Here is a 22579-nt window from a genome sequence, read left to right as displayed (position 1 = left end):
ACAGCCGGGTTACAACGTCCCTCACCCTTACCCTGTGGAAGTTTCCATGTACCCTCGGGTGTGTCAGGCGTTGGCACGCACAACACGCGGTGTGAGGTTCCATGTACCCTCTGGTGTGCCAGGCCTTGGCATCCATAGCACAGGTGGGTTACAACTTCCCTCACCCTTACCCTGTGTGAGGTTCCATGTACCCTCGGGTGTGCCAGGCCTAGGCACCTATAGCACAGCCGGGTTAAATCTTCCCTCCTTCTTAGGCGGTGTGAGGTCCCATGTACCCTCGCGGTGTGCCAGGCTTCGACGGGCACAAAACAGCTTGGGGGAGGAGCCGACATGCCCAGGCTGTGTTGTGCCCGTCGAGGTCTGGCACACACAATATCACACCTGCACTGTACGGGTGACTGAAGATGCCATCCACGGGCAGTGAGCTGCCCCGGTGCCCCCCTCACACCGCGGCACGAGCACCTCAGCTGGTCAGGCCTTTGCTACGAGGCCAGTTATAAACTCATATTTTATTTCGAGGCCCACCGTGATCTCCTCGCACCCGACACCTGGGGCCCGCTCTAATCCCCCGCCCTGGTCTCATCTCCCGGGCCCCGCCCCCGCGCGCCCGCCGCTGCAAGGTTAACCTAATTAGTTTACACATTAGGAGCAGTGAGAAAGAAAAACAAACATTATTTAAAAGGGCTTTAAAAGCAGTGATCGTATTAAGGAGGCGCCTCCGACGCACGAGAGCAGAGAACACAAACAGGCGGCACTAACACGCCCTAATCCAATCAGTGTTCAGCTGTGCCTGTGCAGGAGCGCACCACGTGACCCTGGGCACCTTGGGATGTTTGAGCTGCCCTCTGGCCCCAGAGGGCCATATCTGAAAACACATCATTTACAACTCATTATGCTAGACCTGGCCTCTTTGGCATGATTCCCCCTGTCTTTTTGCTTCTGACCTGTTTTTTGACTGTGTGCTGCATTTCGCTTTTGCTGGTTTTAGGACTCTGGGCACTTTACCACGGCTGACAAGTGTTAAAGTGCTGGTGCTCTCTGTCTAAATCGTATTAGTGTTTGGTTTATCCATGATTGACATATCTGATTCACTACTAAGTCCCTGGTAAGGTGCACCAGCTGAGCCCAAGGACTGTAAAGCAAAAGCTACTAGTGGGCCTGCAGCACTATTTGTGCCAGCCACATGGAGTAGCCCTGCACACATGTCTTATACCTGCCACTGCACAGCCTGTGTGTGCAGTTTTAAACGGCCATGTCGACTTGGCAAGTGCACTCATTTGTCAGGCCAAAACCTTCCCTTTCTCTACCTGTAACTTTCCCCTAAGGTAGGCCCAAGGCAGCCCATGGGCAGTGTATTTAAAACATAGGACATGTACTTGCATGCTTTACACGTCCTAATAGTGAAATTCTACTAACTCATTTTTCACTACTGCAAGGACTATCTGTCCCATAGGGTAACATAGGTTATGCCTTGAAATATCTTTTACGTTTAATTTCCCATTGGGAGCAGATAGAGATTTGGAGTTCAGGGTCTCTTAACTCACAATTTAAAAATGCATCTTTTGCGGAAGTTGGTTTTTAAATTGCATGTTTGAAAATGCCATTTTTAGAAATTAGGCATGTTCTTGCTTAACCATTCTGTGCCTCTACCTGTCTGGGTTAGCTCGCAGTTGGTCTCTTATGCATTCACTCTAGACAGTCACTCAAAGGGAGCAGAAGGTGTTCCCTGTATATCCTGATGGCCCAACACCAGGTTGATGGGCCTCCCGAGCTAGAGTGGTGGGAGGAGGGGTCACTGAAACCTGAATAGGGCTGTGCCTGTCCTCACACAAAGCTGTCCCCCCCCCACCCCCCCTGCAGTGTGCCTGGAGCCAGGTCAGGGAAGGCAGGGTCTTGCGCACTACAAAGACTTTCCTTTGAAGTTTGCCTACTTCAAAGGCAGAAAGGGGTATAAGTATTGGACATCTGACACCCCTAAATCAGAATACTTCTGGATTGAGGACATTCTGCCAGGAAGAAGAGCTGGATGCTGTAGGAGGGACTACCACGCTGCCTGTTGCTTTGTTATGCTGGGCTGCTGCTTGCTGCTTTTGGAGTGAAAGGACTGAACTTTGCTCTCTACATCCTGCTTCCAAGGTTCTCCAAGGGCTTGTGTGTGCTTGCCTCCTGTTAAGAAGTCTCAGGGTCATCAAAGACCTCACCTACCAGTGCCTGGGCTCTTCTGCAGAGATCCCCGACTTGCTAAGTGGTGCCAAATCCAGCTTCGAGGCTGTGAAATTGACGCAGCGCCTGAATCGCCGTCGCATTGACGCAGAGTGTCTGGATTTTCAACGTGAGAGAGGGTTTCCATGGCTCACATATCTGTTTCCTTCATTTTTAGAGCGAGCGCACCCAGACACCAGGCTCAAATTAAGGTGCCCCTTTTGTCCCTAACTCACTCCCTCGCTCACTCTGTGAAGGCTCCCGGGGCTCTGTGCACAGCCCCCAGCCATCTTGACCCTTAATAAATCTTCCCTCCAACAAACGCATCATCCCTCGTCGCTGTCTCTTAAGCAATGTTGCCCAGCAGTAAGGAACCAAAGCCATGAGTCCGGGGATCAATGCATCACTTCCCCTTACAGTGAGGAACCAACACATCACCTCCCCTGACAGTAAGGAACTGACGCATCACCTCCCCAGCGTGACAGTAAGGAGCCGACACATCACCTCCCCTGGCAGGGAGGAACCAACGCATCACCTTCCCTGGGAGTAAGAAACAACACATTGCTTTCTTTTCCAGGGCCTCACCTCCATTGCGCCTTTGAATTTTGAACCATCCAAGAAAATTTGTGCTAAAAGAAACACATCCATAGATTCCTGTGGGCTGAACTTATTTAAGCTTTGAAAAGTGATATCTTTACTTCTGTATGTTGGATTTTTTTGTTGTATTGGTCGTGTTTGATAAATATTGGCTACTTTTCTAAACTGGTGTGGACTCCTTTTGTAGTGTTTTCACTGTGTTACTGTGTGTGTATGTACAAATGCTTTACACCTTGCCTCTGAGATAAGTCTGACTGCTCGTGCCAAGCTACCAACGGGTTGAGCAGGGGTTTTCTTAGCCATGTGACTCCCTTACCCGGACTAGAGTAAGGGTCCCTAATTGGGCAGGGACCTGCCAACCAGAGATCCCATTTCTAACACATTGTTTTCAGGTGTGTTAATTTAAGTTGATAAATAGAAGACAACATGGACTACAACTCCCAGATTGAATCAAGTTAAATGTAAACCAAGAACATGACCACTTTGCGTCGGTCACATGACACCGCCCCACCTGACAGCAATTGTGAGCAAGATCTCTCTGGGGGCCACATATATGCTTTGTTGATCTGTCTGTATGTGCCTCATGTCTAACCGATGACTATGCAATAAGGAGCAAAGTGTGAAGTCCCGGGAGGTGGTAAACTGTTTAGAAATCCTCTGGAAAATACAGATGTGCTATAACAAGGTCTGGCAGTGGAAAGAAGCTACAACCAAACACACAGGAACAAGCACAGGCCTACTCCATACCAGGGCTGGGCAAGGGTTGTATTCCACCTGGCAGGTCTCATGGGGTGGAGGCTAGTTTTGAGAGCCCAGGACTCTCCCACACTAACATCAGCAGGTTTGGGATGCTTCAAAAGAGAAAGAGAGGGGGGGGGAGTAGAGAGAAAGTGATCAGAGAAGGAGAGAGTGGAGAGAAAAACAGATGGATGGAAAGAGAGAATTTGTGCACAGTGGAAGGGTGCAAGGGTGGTTTGAGCATTTTTGCCAGGGTTGCTTTTGGTTTCCCTGTCCACCCCTGCTGAATACCTCCCTATCTGAGAATCATACCTAGAACACATCACTCGCAGAACCAAGAAAGCAGAATCTTAATCTCCAGAACCAAGAAAGCACAATCTTAATCTGCAGAGCCAAGAAAGCACAATCTTAATCTCCAGAACCAAGAAAGCACAATCTTAATCTCCAGAACCAAGAAAGCACAATCTTAATCTGCAGAATCAAGAAATCACATCCTTAATCTCCAGAACCAAGAAAGCACAATCTTAATCCCCAGAAATAGAACGCACATCCTTAATCTCCAGAACCAAGAAATCACAATCCTAATCTGCAGACCCAAGAAAGCACAATCTTAATCTGCAGAACCAAAAAAGTACAATCATAATCCCCAGAAATAGAAAGCACATTCTTAATCTCCAGAACCAAGAAATCACAATCCTAATCTGCAGAACCAAGAAGGCACAATCTTAATCTGCAGAACCAAGAAAACACAATCTTAGTCTGCAGAACCAAGAAAACACAATCTCAATCTGCAGAACCAAGAAAGCACAATCTTAATCTCCAGAACCAAGAAAGCACATTCTTAATCTCCAGAATCAAGAAAGCACAATCTTAATCTGCAGAACAAAGAAAGCACAATTTTAATCTGCAGAAACAAGAAAGCACAGAACCAAGAAAGCACAATCGTAATCTCCAGAACCAAGAAAGCACAATCTTAATCTCCAGAACCAAGAGAGCACAATCTTAATCTCCAGAACCAAGAGAGCACAGAACCGAGAAAGCAAAATCTTAATCTGCAGAACCAAGAGAGCAGAGAACCAAGAAAGCACAATCTTAAGATGCAGAACCAACAGAGCACAGAACCAAGAAAGCACAATCATTATCTCCAGAACCAAGAAAGCACAATCGTTATCTCCAGAACCAAGAAAGCACAATCATTATCTCCAGAACCAAGAAAGCACAATCGTTATCTCCAGAACCAAGAAAGCACAATCGTTATCTCCAGAACCAAGAAAGCACAATCGTAATCTTTTTTTTTAACATTCTTTTTTTTATTAAAACATCAAACATCTGCACAACAGAGAGCATCAAAGGAATAATCACAGATATTCTTGTTACCATGGAAATAACCTTGTCTACTACATCATTGATCATGCTTGCTACTATTAGACCAAGTGGCCCCCACCAAATTTTGTCTGTGTCCTCCTTTATAGACCCTGGTGTGCCTGCCATGCCCCCCATATTTTCTCTCCTTTTTGGGGGCAGCCTCTGCTTTTATAGATTGTTAACTCCGCTTGCCAGTACCAATCTAAATCCTTTTACCAATCGGTCACTGTTGGGGGCATCCTCGCGCCCCACGTTCTGGCTATGTTGCGTTTTGCTACCACCGCAGCCACAGATCGCCATTGCTGTGTGTGTCGTGGCCAGTCTTCATTTGCTCCTGTTACCAGAAGAAGTCATTTTGGATCAGTCTGCACCTCCATGCCCACTACCTCTGTCATTCTGCGGGCTATCTTTGTCCAGTAAAGCTGAAGAGCTGGGCATTCCCACAGCAAGTGGAAGAATGACCCCGTCTCCCCACAACCCCCGTGACATCTGGAGTTTTCACAGCGTCCCATTCAAAACATTGCCGATCTTGTGTAATACACGCTGTGGAGTATCTTGAGGTGTATCAGGTGGAACCGTGCCCGGATCGCCACCTCCCTTGGACCCTCCAACACTTCTGCTCATTGCTCCACCTGGAGGGTGCCTACATCTTGCTCCCAAGCCGCTCGGAGCGCGGTAGTGGGGTCTGGGGCGTTATGGATTATCTTTTTGTAAAATAAGGAAGTGGTTTTGTCCCTGATCTGCTCAGTCAAGACCCTGTCTTCTAGTGGCGAGGCCTCCGGGAGTGTAGAAAACACAATCATAATATGCAGAACCAAGAAAGCACAATCTTAATCTGCAGAACCAAAAAAGCTAAATCTTTATCTCAGAAGCAAGAAGTCACAACCATAATCTGCAGAACCAAGAACGCACAATCTTAATATCCAGAAAGCTTATAGTAGAATATGGGAGAAAATCATAAGAATAAAATGATGATTTTCCATAAAAAATAAAAACAATACAAATAAAACAAGGACAAATTGTTTTCTAATGACACAGAGGTTGAGCCCACCACAGAGTACACCTACGTGGGCATCAGAATATGCATATCTGGAAGATTTAAGGTGGCATTAAAGTCACTGAAAAACTGTGTGTCTCTTCTACACCATCAAGAACCAACTAACATACATCAACCCACCGGTAGGATAATGAAGAAACTGTTTAATAGCAGTAGCATCACCTATGTGTAGAAATAAGACATTTTAGTTTCCATGGGCTCCAAACACATGAAATATAGAGGAGCAAACAATATCACAAAAGGGGCACTGAAAGAAAGATAAATGTGTTCAAACTTTAGAAGTAAAAAGTTACAAGCCGGCAGGGTTTGTATACACTGTGCACTGTGCAATGGGTTACTATGGAACCCTTAGATCTTATACAAACTCTTATGAGACATGATAAATCAATCAAAACGTGAATAGATTAATTGCATTGTATTTCTATATATGCAACAAATTTCCTCAAGCCAAATTAATAAGACATGGTAGTATCAGCAGTACAAGTCATGTTGCATGAATAAACATAGCATATAGAGCATTACATCATGCGAGACACAAATAAATATACACGGTGTTTGAGAAAGACCCCGATGCATTTCGGGACTGGCATGTCCCTTCGTCAGGGGAAACCTGTAGACAAAAATGTCAATATTACTAGTAACATCCACAATGATATTTTAATGCTTCTTCAAAGGAGGACAACATGGGGGTGCCAGTACGTAAAATCACGTAAAGCTTTGATAAAGCTGTGTTTAATTGTTGTGCGGTTATTGTTATTTGACCTTTAAGTAATTAGTAGTGTGCTTAATAGCTGAAATGAAATTAAAAAATTCAATAAAAGAAAAAAAAAATGTAATCCGTGTGCTGTTAGTTTGTGAATAAAAAAACTTAATAAGACGTGGGGAAAACTTAACCAATAGTGACTAGAAAACCACGAAGAATAAGGTGGTACCTTATGTCTCTAAGATGTAAAGCTGAGAAAAGATGTCAAATGAGAAGGCTAAAAACGAGAAAAGATAAAAAGAAAATGGTGAAATAGCTGCTAAGTGAGCATGGAAGCTATTGTGAGAGGAAATAGGACTGAGCTCACCTTGAGTTTATGGTAAATGGTATGGCTAAGAGATGCTGAAAAGTAAGAAAAAATGACAATGATCTGGTGAACAAGACGCTGAAGAGCGTTAGCTCTGAATGGGTTGTGACAGAAGGTAACTCATCCCGGTAGGCGCGTGAACAGTTAGCCAAAATTACTCTTGTATGAAAGCGTTAAAAGCTTGGAACCACTTTGGGTCACTGTAAACAAAAAGAATGCATAACGTCAAATTGAGATAAGATGTGCCGGATTACGAGTTAACCCCTTGTGCGCTCATGGCGGAACCACGCCATCATGAGCCATGGGCGGCGTGTGCTCATGACGGCGTGGTTCCGTCATGCTACGGCCGTTGGCGGCCGCTCCTCCCACGCGGCTCTAATTCCCCGCCTGTGCGGGCGAATTAGAGAGTGGGCGGAGTCGTGACGGAACCACGCCGTCATGAGCACAGCTCGCCCGTGACTCATGACGGCGTGGTTCCGTCGCGAGCAGGGCGGCGCCGCGCTCGCCCCCTCACCCCCCCGCGCTGCGGCGGAATTCGCGCCGCAGCGAAGGGGTTAAAGAACACAGAGGTGCGCAATACCACTCACCAATTGTAGATTCTTCAACACGGAAACAATAGAAGGTTGAAGTCAGCTGAACCGGCAGAACGCCCATCTGGACGCTGGTCTAAATGCGTGTGTACGGAAGCATGAAATAAAAGAGGGACTATAAAAAAGACTGTAGCGGCCATCTTTGAATGGAGCATTAGATATAATGAAAAAATGGACCAAAGGGAGGGTAAGGATGTTATATGAAAGGGGATATATTAAAAATGATATATTAAAAATATATATTAAAGATTGAATGTGGAAAATAGCGAACGTCACGAAAGAAACTGGAAAAATGAAGCGCCAAAGTGCAAAAAAATGTGCTGGAAATTGAAGGAAAATGGGACAACTAATCCTGGGTGATGCAAAAAAATAGTAAAAAAGACGTAGCACCGTCACTGTAAGGAATAGAGTGAATGGGGGAGCAACCATTGTCATGGATACACAGTATTATCATGCTAAAGTCAATGCACACGTTGGAGATACTAACACCTATATGAAGCTTACTTATGATCCTACTGGTCAACTTCAAAAAATGCTTACCAAGCTTTTATGGGAGGCACGTGACAATGATTGGATCAGTGACCAAATACAATCATTTCTTACAACTAACAACCCTCGACGGCCGAAACTCTACATGATACCTAAAATGCATTGGGACGCACAAGACCCACCCTTTCGACCTATAGTATCCGGCTGTGGTTCCATTTTTGACCCGGTTGGCAAGTTATTGGACTTCTATCTTCAAAACTTTGTTCAAAATTGGATTACATATCTAAAAGACACAACACACTTTCTTCAGAAACTTTCAGGATTGGAGATTCAACATGATATATCTATTCTTCTTTGTACCATTGATGTGACTGCTCTATATTCATCTATACCCCACTCAGCAGGATTGGAAGCCGTTGAATGGGCACTCCTTCAAACAGATTCTATTGGAATTGAAAAAGTATTTATCTTGCAGCTGCTTAAGGTTTGCCTCAACAATAGCTACTTTGAATGGGAACAACAATTTTACATCCAATTGACAGGTACCTCTATGGGTTTTTCGGGGGCCCCCGTGTATGCCAATATTTTCATGGCTCAATACGAACACGATAACATCATATCAAATACTGTTTGGTGGCAAAAAAACTCCTTATATTGTCAGTATATCGATGATATGTTTTTACTGTGGAACAACACTGAACAATCTTTTATATCTATGATTGATACTCTGAACAATACAAACTCTCATATTCATTTGACATACAACATCCAAAAAGAAACCATTAATTTCCTTGATGTTCAGATCAATAAATCTTCTCTTAACCAGTTTGACACATCGGTTTACAAAAAACCTACAGATTGGAACAGCACCTTGGCTTACTCCAGTTTTCACCCCAAAAGTTTGATAAAAAATTTGCCATATTCTCAATTTATCCACATTCGGAGGATTTGTTCAGACCCAAATTACAAGAATATCAACAACGGTTTCAAGCGCGAGGTTATCCCGATGTGATTTTACAAGATTGCCTCAACAAGGCATTGACTAAACCATGCCAAGAACTATTTTTAAAGCAAAACGTGCAGGCAGATAGAAGAACAGTATTTGTGTCCAGATATTCCACCGTTTCACAAACAATAAAAAAAATCATAAATAACCAATGGGAATTATTACAAAACGAAAAAGGCTTCAATGGACTATTCCTGGAAAAAAACCTTTTTGCTTACACCAGAGGGAAAAATCTACGAGCACTATTATCTTCACCCAGAACAACTCAAAACACTGAGGACCAATTAGGCACCAACAAATGCAAAAGCTGCGTCCAATGCAACAACGTCATAGTTGGCAATACATTAACTCACCCACTGTCAGGAATCAAAATCAGACATAAACACATGAGTGATTGCAACTCTTCTAATGTAATCTATAGTATTAAGTGCCCATGCGGCAAAGCCGATGTGGGAAAAACTGAACGGAAACTTAAAGTCTGCAAAACTGAACATAAAAGTAAGATTAGAAACAAAAGCACTACATCTAGTATAGCTACCCATTGGGACGACTTTAAACACACAATATCCCAACTACGATTTCAAATAATTGAAAGATTGACTGTACGTCCAGGCATGGACGTTACAAAAATTCTACTCCAAAGGCAAATATTCTGGATTAAACAATTAAATACCATGTTTTCCGCAGGTCTTAATGATCGTTTTGACATGAGTTGCTTCTTGTAATGCCTCATTTAATAAATATCTGTCAGTACTAATACTTTGTAGCTTGTAAATACATCCACAATCATGGTGGTGGTTATCACTACTTTTTTATTCTTCTTCACACATTTAGCTTCTCCCTGAACATATCCACTGTTTTAACCACATTTCACCTTTGAGCATCACCATGTAGTTCTTTATGCCACTGTTCTGTGATTTTTCCTGCATTTTTAAAAGCATACCAATAGTGTGTTCGCTGTAATTCTTTTCCATCTTTTTTATTCTGTTTACACTTGTGACGTTTGTTCACTTGTGACGCTCTTTCCACTCCTCTATACCTTCCTTTTTTCAACCCCTTCCATTTTCTAATAGTCATCCGTTCATTCTATTCCTTACAGTGACGATGCTACGTCTTTTACTATTTTTTTGCATCACCCAGGATTAGTTGTCCCATTTTCCTTTCATTTCCAGCAAATATTTTTGCACTTTGGCGCTTCATTTTTCCAGTTTCTTTCGTGACGTTCGCTATTTTCCACATTCAATCTTTAATATATATTTTTAATATATCATTTTTAATTTATCCCCTTTCATATAACATTGTTACCCTTTGGTCCATTCTTTCATTATATCTAATACTCCATTCAAAGATGGCCGCTACACTCTTTTTTATAGTCCCTCTTTTATTTCATGCTTCCGTACACATGCGTTTAGACGAGCGTCCAGATGGGCGTTCTGCCGGTTCAGCTGACTTCAACCTTCTATTATTTCCGCGTTGAAGAATCTAAAATTGGTGAGTGGTATTGCGCACCTCCGTGTTCTTTAACTCGTAATCCGGCACATTTTATCTCAATTTGACGTTACGCATTCTTTTTGTTTATAGTGACCCAAAGTGGTTCCAAGCTTTTAACGCTTTCATACAAGAGTAATTTTGGCTAACTGTTCACGCGCCTACCGGGGTGAGTTACTTTCTGTCACAATCCAATTAGAGCTAACGCTCTTCAGCGTTTTGTTCACCAGCTCATTGTAATTTTTTCTCATTTTTGCTTACTTGTCAGCATCTCTTAGCCATACCATTTACCATAAACTCAAGGTGAGCTCAGTCCTATTTCCTCTCACAATAGTTTCCATGCTCACTTAGCAGCTATTTCACCATTTTCTTTTTATCTTTTCTCGTTTTTAGCCTTCTCATTTGACATCTTTTTTCAGCTTTACATCTTAGAGACATAAGGTACCACCTTATTCTTCGTGGTTTTCTAGTCACTATTGGTTAAGTTTTCCCCACATGTCTTATTAATTTCTTTATTCACAAACTACCAGCACACTGTTTTAAAAGAAAAATTATTTTATTGAATTTTTATATTGCATTTCAGCTATTAAGCACACTACTAATTACTTAAGGGTCAAATAACAATAACAGCACAACAATTAAACACATCTTTATCAAAGCTTTAAGTGATTTTAAGTACTGGCACCCCCATGTTGTCCTCCTTTCAACAAGCATTAAAATATCATTGTGGATGTTACTAGTAATATTGACATTTTTGTCTACAGGTTGCCCCTGACGAAGGGACGTGCCAGTCCCGAAATGCATCGGGGTCTTTCTCAAACACCGTGTATATTGATTTATGTGTCTCGCATGATGTAATGCTCTATATGCCCTGTTTATTCATGTAACATGGCATGCACTGGTGATACTACCATGTCTTATTAATTTGGCTTGAGGAAATTTGTTGCATATATATAAAAATACAATGCACTTAATCTATTCATGTTTTGATTGATTTATCATGTCTCATAAGAGTTTTGTATAAGATCTAAGGGTTCCATAGTAACCCATTGCACAGTGTATACAAACCCTGCCGGCTTGTAACTTTTTCCTTATATCTCAAACGCTTGACCAGAAAGCAAGCATAACACTGTCGCACCTTTAGAGTACAATTTGAATATACAGATCATCATACTAATCAGGTGTGCGCTTCCCCCCCCCCCCCCCATTTAAACTTTAGAAGTACCAGTGGCAACAATGTGGTACTAGATTAAATATAGTTCACGCGGTTATGCACCATTGAAAGTCAACATGTTTCAGCACTATAAGTGATCAAATGTGGATCTTTCACCTTCTTCAGGACTTGGACACCTTAATAACATATTGAGCAATCTATTTACTGTTTAGATGCTTTCTTAACCAATCCTCATGCACCTTTCACTAAATTCCATGCACCTCTATTTTGCTTGTGTCTAAGTAGCCCTCTTATCAGTCAGGGTTATCCATATAACGGTGGAACATCTGTCCTCGTCATTGCAGCATCCAAAAACAAGCATTGGCATAACCAAAAGGTCTCGCCTTTGGGACCTTATAAGTGTTTAGCCATGCAACAGTTGCATAACTAAATACTTCTAAGGTCCCAAAAGCGAGACCTATTGGCTATGCAAAGCGGCCATGCGGCCGCTAAAGTGAAAGTGATCGCGATCAAACATCAAAGCGGCCGTGCGGGCGCGAAACCGAAAGTAATCACGGTAAAGCGCGGCGCGCACGCCCGCGCACATGCACTGTAGCTCTAGGCTGGCCTGGTAGCACTTTTTGGAGCCCTATCAATAAGTCTCGCCAGATCAGCGCATGCGCTGGGTCAGGCGAGACCTAATAGGCTGCAAGTCAGCATAATATCGATAATGAACCCCTAGATTATAACTCTATGATGTTACTGATGAGTGAGTATTAGTATTAACTACCCGCACCTCATGTGATGCACGGCTTTCATTCTCATAACAGCTGAGGTAATATTAACCCATGAATGTTTCCCCACCCCGAGTCTTTTCCTCCAGTTTGAGACTTTTCTGGTGCTCACCAAGTAGTGAAGTAGTGTGGTTTTCTGTTCTAGTTGAGGCTTGTGATCACAGAGTGGTGTGGTCTTTTGTAGTAAGATCTGAGATAACACAGTGGTGTGGTCTTTTTTTGTCATGTTGGTGATCACAGAGTGATGTGGTCTTCTGTAGTTAAGACCTGAGATCACACAGCGGTGTGGTCTTTTTGTCATGTTGGGGATCACAGAGTGGTGTGGTCTTCTGTAGTAAGATCTGAGATCACACAGTGGTGTGGTCTTTTTTTGTCATCTCGGTGATCACAGGGTGATGTGGTCTTCTGTAATGGATGCCATTGGTCAGGGACTGATGCGGTCTCTTCCTGTGACAGAGCAGGGGATCAGTGATGTGACCTTCTCTAGATCACTCAACGGTGTGGTATTTTTCTATAGTGGAGGATTTCTCTGCCCATTACAGAGAGATGTGTTCTTATCGTATGGCAGGGATTGCAGAGAGATGTGTTCTTATCGTGTGGCAGGGATTGCAGAGAGATGTGTTCTTATCGTGTGGCAGGGATTGCAGAGAGATGTGTTCTTATCGTGTGGCAGGGATTGTGAGGGGATCACAGAATGATGTGGCCTTCTCTTGCGTCAGCTGTGGCGTGTTTTTGGAGAGGGGCCTTCGAGCGGTGACAGGGTGATGTGTTCTGCCGCGGGGGGGGGGGGGAGGGTGGTGCTGGTAGCTGGGACACCCCTGACAGCGACTCGACTCGGGGGGCGGTGATCTGCGCCTTCGAGTTCTGAACAGCAAACGGTTAATACTGTTTTTCCGTTTCTGTAAGTGCAGTTAAGGGGGTGTCCTGTTTACTCGGTCAACTGTGACCGACTGATCCCAAGAGAAGCCATTGAAGTTGTAGAGGAAAATCCGATGGCTCCCGAGTGCTGAACCCCGGGGAGTAATGCGGGTGTGGGGGGCGGGGAGCCCTGCTCGGGGCTGGATTTGGGAACTCAAAGCAGTCCTGGCGGCATTATAAGACCGGCCCGCGGGTGAATGGGGGGGGGGGGGGGTGAAAGTGTGAGGCACTGCTGCTTTTGTTACTGGGGGGCGATATTGAAGCACCAATGCAAAAAGGCCCCCAGTAACAAAACCGGCCCCCAGCCTCCCGGGGAAACACCCGATGCCCGCTACGGCCAGTCCAGCCCGGGCCCTGCTGGAACGAAAAGCGTGCAAGGGAGGGCCCGACTGGCATGGTAGGGACTACAGAGGGCCCGACTGGCATGGTAGGGACTACGGAAAGCCCGACTGGCATGGTAGGGACTACGGAGGGCCCGACTGGCATGGTAGGGACTACTGCGGGCCCGACTGGCATGGTAGGGACTACAGAGGGCCCGACTGGCATGGTAGGGACTACGGAAAGCCCGACTGGCATGGTAGGGACTACGGAGGGCCCGACTGGCATGGTAGGGACTATGGAGGGTCCGACTGGCATGGTAGGGAGGGGCCTGCTGGCATGGTAGGGGGTAGGGCGGACCCTGCTGGTGTCAGGGGAGAGTCTGCTGGTGAGGGAGAGCCCTAACATCCCAGGCCCCACCGTTCCTCCACACAAGAACTGACACGCAGGGCCGGCTTTAGTGCTGGGGGCACCCCGTGCGACAGTCTAGTTTGGTGCCCCCTGCCTCCCCATGATCTTCACTCACTAGTTGGGGGCCCCTCATCTCTCCATAGCACCTCTCCCACATATGTTTCATTAGTATTAAAGAGCTGGTAAAGGCTGGCTTTACTAATCCACTAGGCTATCCACATAAAATATAGATCTGTTATTTGCAGCAGGCACATTAACCCTCTGCGCTACTTTATGACGAGTCAAAACTGCCACTAGACAAAACTCCAGGCTCTCTCCAGCAGGAACATGAACCATAGGAGTTACCTCGACGTTTATATTGTTGCCTCAGGGCACTAGGAAGCCTGCAGCCGGTGCTTTTAAATCGTAATTTATTGCTAAACGCAGCGCCCCCCCTACTAATTCAGTGCCCCTCCTCACTCTTTCTAGGGAAGCACCCAGTGCCGACACACAGGTCGCACTGCCCGAAAGCCGGCCCTGCTAGAACAGGTGAAGCAGAGAGCATGGGTTAAACATTTCAACTACAGAATGTTAGCTGAGAACTCAAAGAGTGCATCGAAAGAGTGCATCGAAAGAGTGCATCGAAAGAGTGCATCGAAAGAGTGCATCGAAAGAGTGCATCGAAAGAGTGCATCGAAAGAGTGCATCCAAAGAGTGCATCCAAAGAGTGCATCCAAAGAGTGCATCCAAAGAGTGCATCAAAGAGTGCATCAAAAGAATGCATCAAAGAGTGCATTGAAAGAATGCATTAAAGAGTGCATTGAAAGAGTGCAAAGAGTGCATTGAAAGAGTGCATCGAAAGAGTGTATTGAAAGAGTGTATTGAAAGAGTGCATCAACGAGTGCATCAACGAGTGCATCAACGAGTGCATTGAAAGAGTGCAAAGAGTGCATCGGAAGAGTGCATCGGAAGAGTGCATCGGAAGAGTGCATCGAAAGAGTGCATCGAAAGAGTGCATCGAAAGAGTGCATCGAAAGAGTGCATCGAAAGAGTGCATCGAAAGAGTGCATCGAAAGAGTGCATCGAAAGAGTGCATCGAAAGAGTGCATCGAAAGAGTGCATCGAAAGAGTGTATTGAAAGAGTGTATTGAAAGAGTGCATCAACGAGTGCATCAACGAGTGCATCAACGAGTGCATCAACGAGTGCATCAACGAGTGCATTGAAAGAGTGCAAAGAGTGCATCGAAAGAGTGCATCGAAAGAGTGCATCGAAAGAGTGCATCGAAAGAGTGCATCGAAAGAGTGCATCGAAAGAGTGCATCGAAAGAGTGCATCGAAAGAGTGTATTGAAAGAGTGTATTGAAAGAGTGCATCAACGAGTGCATCAACGAGTGCATCAACGAGTGCATCAACGAGTGCATCAACGAGTGCATTGAAAGAGTGCAAAGAGTGCATCGGAAGAGTGCATCGGAAGAGTGCATCGAAAGAGTGCATCGAAAGAGTGCATCGAAAGAGTGCATCGAAAGAGTGCATCGAAAGAGTGCATCGAAAGAGTGCATCGAAAGAGTGCATTGAAAGAGTGCATCAAAGAGTGCATTCAAAGAGTGCATCAAAGAGTGCATTGAGTGACATCCATAGTTCCACGCACTCTGTAGCTTCACGTTATGACTTGTCACCTCCAGTCCTTGGGTCCAGGTTAGAGGGTCTGTTGGGCCCCTGTGCCACACTGCCTCCTTCCGCACAACGCCCTGGCCCGTCAGGTCAGCTGATGTATACGGTCTGGGTCCCTGGGCACCAGCCTACGGTGCCAGTCTGGAGAGTACGCCCTGGCCCTCCAGCCGCGCTGCTCCACGGATTAACTCTCCCTGAATGAATGATGCCCGAGGTAGGAGGCGTCGGGGCGCGGGCCTCGAACCCCCAGTTTAGCAGACAATAACTGCCAGGGACACGACACGACAACAGCCCCGTCAGTAATCTGTGAAAGGGTCCTTTGTGGCCCGGCCCGGCTCGGGCTGGTGCGCACAGGCCGCCGAAGGACAATGGCGGTATTAGCATAAGCCGCGCATAGCGCGCGCCTCCAGCGCCTGCATTACGGCGATAGCGCCGCGGCCTGTAATGTGACGTATATTACAAGTTATTATCAGCACTTACAAGGAGGCTGAGCACAAAAAGCCGACACGGGCTCTCGCGCTCGCCCTCTCCGGGGCCTCGCGCAGCGCTCCATGGAGCCAGAAAAAGCCACTGTCCAGGGCCCCCCAGGGCGAGGCTCTGTGCAACAAGACGGGGCTGATGACCCCACCCAAACATACACACACACAACTCACCCCACCAGGGCAAGACTGTGCAGCACGACGGTGCAAAGAGCCCCCGGGCGACCTCTGAGCTGAGCTACAGGGACCCCCAGGTGTGGGCCCAGGGACCCCCAGGCACAGTCAGCGCAGGGCCTAGTACGGGCACTTCTCGTCTCTGCACAGCCTCTAGCTGGGCTACAGGGACCCTCAGGCCCAGGCCCAGGGACCCAGAGGCACAGTCAGCCCTGGTCTATTGAGGGCACGGCTCGTCTCTGCACGACCTCTAAACTGCACCACAGGGACCCCGAGGCACAGGCCCATGGACCCCGAGACACAGTCAGCACTTGTCTGATGACGACACAACTCGCCTATGAGCTGCCTCTGCGCTGGAGTCAGGGGACCCCCGAGGCTAGCTCAGGTACCCCGGAGGCACTGCCTGTGCTTATCTAATGACGCGGTTCTCGCTCTGGGCAGCCCCCGAGATGCCCTGGGGGCACAGCCTGGCCTTCCGGAGAAGCAGGGCGTCGCATCTCTCCTTTAGGGGGTATCTCATCTGGGGCTACAGGGACCTTAAAAACGAGCACGGGTTCTCCCTGGGCACTGCCTGCCCTTCCCAAAAAGCAGATGTAGCTTCTTTCCGCAGGGCACCGCCTCGCGTCCTCAGTCACGAATTTCTAGAGCGCGGCAAATCACCGGTGAGGGTTTCAAGGCGCTGCGTCCTGTCCTGTAAGAAAGTTACAATAAATGGGAAGGGTACCTACTATAGACGTGGGCTGACCACTAAAGGCTCCAGCTGGTTCATGCGAGATGTCGGGCTCTGGCTCGGCCCGAGCTACTCTGAGACTCTTGTGCAGAAAGCAAGCCAAGACAAACAGCTGTAGCTTCTTCCTCCCCTGCACCCCAATCTTTCACCCCCCTGTGTGCAGCATAGAAGGTTCAGGCCAGCGCCGCGGGCTAGTTGTACTTCCACAATTAAAATGCAAAAAACCATGGCCCTGGCGGCCGGCCCCCTGGACCCTGGAGGCTTGGAAGGTGGTGTGATAGTGCACGAGAGCGATGCAGGGGAGAAAGAAAGGACGGGCGTCTGCAGTTCTGTATGTCGGGGTGCTGCCTGGTGGCATTCACAGTGAACGAGGGAGCACACCAGGGTACCATGGGATGTGTGTTGTAAACTGCGATCATGGAGGAAGCAATGCTTGTTCATTGGACTGGTAAGTGTGCGGTTGGGAAAAAGTGGTGGATGTGGTCGGCCGGTGTTGGTAACGAGCACAGGTCCTGGGTACATTTACAGTGAGCAGGCCAATGCTTGTTTAAATATATTTATCTTTGGCAAGACAACTCACCATGGGTCTCCAACTGGTGACTGGCCAAACTCGGACACACCCAGCACCCACGCCAGAAGAGGCCTCCTCTCTTCTTGAGCTCCGCAGGAAGCTGAAGACCTGGGTTTTTAACTAACCAACCTACCCTAGGCCGGGCCAGGCACACACCCCTGCTCAGCACCAGGATACCCTCGAGGGTGGTTAACCCACCTACCCTAGGCCAGGCCAGGCACACACCTCTGGTCAGCACCAGGATACCCTCGAGGGTGGTTAACCCACCTACGCTAGGCCGGGCCAGGCACACACCTCTGCTCAGCACCAGGATACCCTCGAGGGTGGTTAACCCACCTACCCTAGGCTGGGCCAGGCACACACCCCTGCTCAGCACCAGGATACCCTCGAGGGTGGTTAACCAACCTACCCTAGGCCGGGCCAGCCACACACCTCTGCTCAGCACCAGGATACCCTCGAGGGTGGTTAACCCACCTACCCTAGGCCCGGCCAGGCGCACACCCCTGCTCAGCACCAGGATACCCTCGAGGGTGGTTAACCCACCTACCCTAGGCTGGGCCAGGCACACACCCCTGCTCAGCACCAGGATACCCTCGAGGGTGGTTAACCAACCTACCCTAGGCCGGGCCAAGCACACACACCTGCTCAGCACCAGGATACCCTCGAGGGTGATTAACCCACCTACCCGGAGCCAGGCTAGGCACACACACCCGCTCAGCAACAGGATACCCTCGAGGGTGATTAACCAACCTACCCTAGGCCGGGCCAGGCACACCTCTGCTCAGCACCAGGATACCCTCGAGGGTAGTTAACCCACCTACCCTAGGCCAGGCCAGGCACACACCCCTGCTCAGCACCAGGATACCCTCGAGGGTGGTTAACCAACCTACCTTAGGCCGGGCCAGGCACACACACCTGCTCAGCACCAGGATACCCTCGAGGGTGATTAACCCACCTACCCAGAGCCAGGCTAGGCACACACACCCGCTCAGCAACAGGATACCCTCGAGGGCGATTAACCAACCTACCCTAGGCCAGGCCAGGCACACACCCCTGCTCAGCACCAGGATACCCTCGAGGGTGGTTAACCAACCTACCCTAGGCCGGGCCAGGCACACACCTCTGCTCAGCACCAGGATACCCTCGAGGGTGATTAACCCACCTACCCTAGGCCGGGCCAGGCACACACCCCTGCTCAGCACCAGGATACCCTCGAGGGTGATTAACCAACCTACCCGGGGCTGGGCCAGGCACACACCTCTGCTCAGCACCAGGATTCCCTCAAGGGTGGTTAACCAACCTACCCTAGGCCGGGCCAAGCACACACACCTGCTCAGCACCAGGATACCCTCGAGGGTGATTAACCCACCTACCCGGAGCCAGGCTAGGCACACACACCCGCTCAGCAACAGGATACCCTCGAGGGCGATTAACCAACCTACCCTAGGCCGGGCCAGGCCCACACCCCTGCACAGCACCAGGATACCCTCGAGGGTGGTTAACCAACCTACCCTAGGCTGGGCCAAGCACACACACCTGCTCAGCACCAGGATACCCTCGAGGCTGATTAACCCACCTACCCGGAGCCAGGCTAGGCACACACACCCGCTCAGCAACAGGATACCCTCGAGGGCGATTAACCAACCTACCCTAGGCCGGGCCAGGCACACACCCCTGCTCAGCACCAGGATACCCTCGAGGGTGGTTAACCAACCTACCCTAGGCCAGGCCAGGCACACACCTCTGCTCAGCACCAGGATACCCTCGAGGGTGGTTAACCAACCTACCCTAGGCCGGGCCAGGCACACACCCCTGCTCAGCACCAGGATACCCTCGAGGGTAGTTAACCGACCTACCCTAGGCCGGGCCAGGCACACACCCCTGCTCAGCACCAGGATACCCTCGAGGGTGAATTACCAACCTACCCGGGGCTGGGCCAGGCACACACCTCTGCTCAGCACCAGGATTCCCTCGAGGGTGGTTAACCAACCTACCCTAGGCCGGGCCAGGCACACACCCCTGCTCAGCACCAGGATACCCTCATGGGTGATTAACCCACCTACCCGGAGCCGGGCTAGGCACACACACCTGCTCAGCAACAGGATACCCTCGAGGGCGATTAACCAACCTACCCTAGGCTGGGCCAAGCACACCCCTGCTCAGCACCAGGATACCCTCAAGGGTGATTAACCAACCTACCCTAGGCCGGGCCAGGCATACACACCTGCTCAGCACCCGGATACCCTCAAGGGTGATTAACCAACCTACCCGGGGCTGGGTCAGGCACACACCACTGCTCAGTACCAGGATACACTCGAGGGTGGTTAACCAACCTACCCTAGGCGGGGCCAGGCACACACACACACACCTGCTCAGCACCAGGATACCCTCGAGGGTAATTAACCCACCTACCCTAGGCCGGGCCAGGCACACACCCCTGCTCAGCACCAGGATACCCTCGAGGGTGGTTAACCAACCTACCCTAGGCCGGGCCAGGCACACACCTCTGCTCAGCACCAGGATACCCTCGAGGGTGGTTAACCAACCTACCCTAGGCCGGGCCAGGCACACACCTCTGCTCAGCACCAGGATACCCTCGAGGGTGGTTAACCAACCTACCCTAGGCCGGGCCAGGCACACACCTCTGCTCAGCACCAGGATACCCTCGAGGGTGGTTAACCAACCTACCCTAGGCCGGGCCAAGCACACACACCTGCTCAGCGCCAGGATACCCTCAATGGTAATTAACCCACCTACCCGGGACTGGGCTAGGCGCACACACCTGTTCAGCACCAGGATACCCTCAAAGGTGATTAACCAACCTACCCTAGGCCGGGCCAGGCACACACCTCTGCTCAGCACCAGGATACCCTCGAGGGTGGTTAACCAACCTACCCTAGGCCGGGCCAGGCACACACACCTGCTCAGCACCAGGATACCCTCGAGGGTGGTTAACCAACCTACCCTTGGCCGGGCCAGGCACACACCTCTGCTCAGCACCAGGATACCCTCGAGGGTGGTTAACCCACCTACCCGGTACTGGGCTAGGCGCACACACCTGTTCAGCACCAGTATACCCTCGATGGTGGTTAACCAACCTACCCAAGCCCGGGCCAAGTACACACACCTGCTCAGTGCCAGGATACCCTCGAGGGTGATTAACCCACTTACCCAGGGCCGGGCTAGGCACACAACCTGCTCAACACCAGGATACCCTCAAGGGTGATTAAGCAACCTACCCTAGGCTGGGCCACGCACACACACCCGCTGAGTGCCAGGATACCCTAGAGGGTGATTAACCCACCTACCTGGGGCCAGGCTGGGCACACACTCACCTGCTCAGCACCAGGATACCCTCGAGGGTAATTAACCAACCTACCCTTGGCAGAGCCAGGCACACACACCTGCTCAGCACCAGGATACCCTTGAGGGTGATTAGCCAACCTACCCTAGGCAGGGCCAGACACACACACCTGCTCAGCGCCAGGATACCCTCGTAGGTTGTTAGCCAACCTACCCTAGGCAGGGCCAGGCACATACCTGCTCAGCGCCAGGATACCCTAGCAGCTGGTTAGCCAGCCTACCCTAGGCAGGGCCAGGGGCTTAACAAAGCCCATGCAGTGCGGGGGGGGCCCAAGCGCCAGGGGGCCCCCTCAGCAAAGTATGCTGGCCTGAGAGCTCCTGAGTGAGCTGAAAGGGGGCCCTCCATGTACTTTGCAGAGGGGCTCCCTCGAGTTTCGTTACACCACTGCCAGGCACACACACTTGCTCAGTGCCAGGATACCCGCGAGGGTGATTACCCAACCTACTCTAGGCTGGGTAGGCACACACACCTGCTCAGCACAAGGATATCCTTGTGGGTGCTTAACCAACCTACCCTAGGTGGGGCCAGGCACACATAATCATCTGCTCTTCGCCAGGATACCCTCACGGGGGGTTAGCCAGCCTGCCCTAGGCAGGGCCAGGCACACACACCTGCTCAGCGCCAGGATACCCTTGAGGGTGATTAACCAATTCACCCTAGGCAGGGACAGGCACACACACCTGTTCAGCACCATTGTACCCTCGTGGGTGATAGAGCGCTCTCCAAGTTAACGTAACAAATCACAGAACCGAGGAGCACTTTTCCTCCATAGCAGAAAATTGTGCATCATGAGAAGATGGTGCATCTGTAGCAGAATGCAGTGTGCAATGCAGACAAATACATATGTCTTGCAGACAAAGCAATGCTTATCTGGGTGGTTTCCAAGTATGGTCCAAGAGGGCTGCATCCAGGACAGATTCTCAGGATAACTACTGATTGTAGTAATCATTTGCACTTAGAGTAACTCCACGCAAATATATTCTATGTGGTCATCCGGAAAACATGCAACAGACAAACAGAGCACCTGGTACCCTACTCCACCAGAAAAAGGAGTACTAAAAGTCCAATGCTAAGATATGTAGCAGTTTGTAGACAACCCAGATGTGGTTGTCAGGAGATGAGCCTCACTGCTGATGCCAGGGTGATGCTGGAACACGCCAGGTTGTGTCTAAATTAGCGGTGTCACTCAAAAAATGCCAAACTGCCAAAAATGATATTTTGTGATTCTGCTAAAACAAGCCAGTGTGCTGCTAACAATAATAGGGCGCCTTTTGTGTCAGCATGCCAAGAGTAGTGTTCACACATGCCAAAGTCTGGCTCAGTGTGCCAGCTTGTCGAGCGAACTCTTGCGGAGTGTGCCGACACTGAAATAGGCTTGGACCTTCTCAGATGTGGGATGGTGGCTGGGTGTCGCA

At 48.9% G+C, this 22579-nt stretch overlaps 1 protein-coding gene and 1 long non-coding RNA gene across 3 annotated transcripts in view; one reads left to right on the top strand and one right to left on the bottom strand.

Moving 5' to 3' along the window:
• The window catches only part of CADM4 (cell adhesion molecule 4), a 1244810-nt gene that overhangs the window by 1075592 nt on the left and 146639 nt on the right, over nucleotides 1–22579 (bottom strand). The window lies entirely within an intron of this gene.
• Nucleotides 10487–11557, top strand: LOC146808806 (uncharacterized). The gene is made up of 5 exons (XR_014965489.1): nucleotides 10487–10605; nucleotides 10696–10771; nucleotides 10871–10905; nucleotides 10996–11043; nucleotides 11367–11557. It is a non-coding gene; the product is annotated as an uncharacterized LOC146808806 (long non-coding RNA).

This window comes from Triturus cristatus, chromosome 7 (genome assembly GCF_964204655.1).
Source record: "Triturus cristatus chromosome 7, aTriCri1.1, whole genome shotgun sequence".
NCBI lineage: Eukaryota > Metazoa > Chordata > Amphibia > Caudata > Salamandridae > Triturus > Triturus cristatus.
The sequence above is the reverse complement of the archived record's forward strand: the minus strand, read 5'-3'. Positions and strand labels throughout refer to the sequence as shown.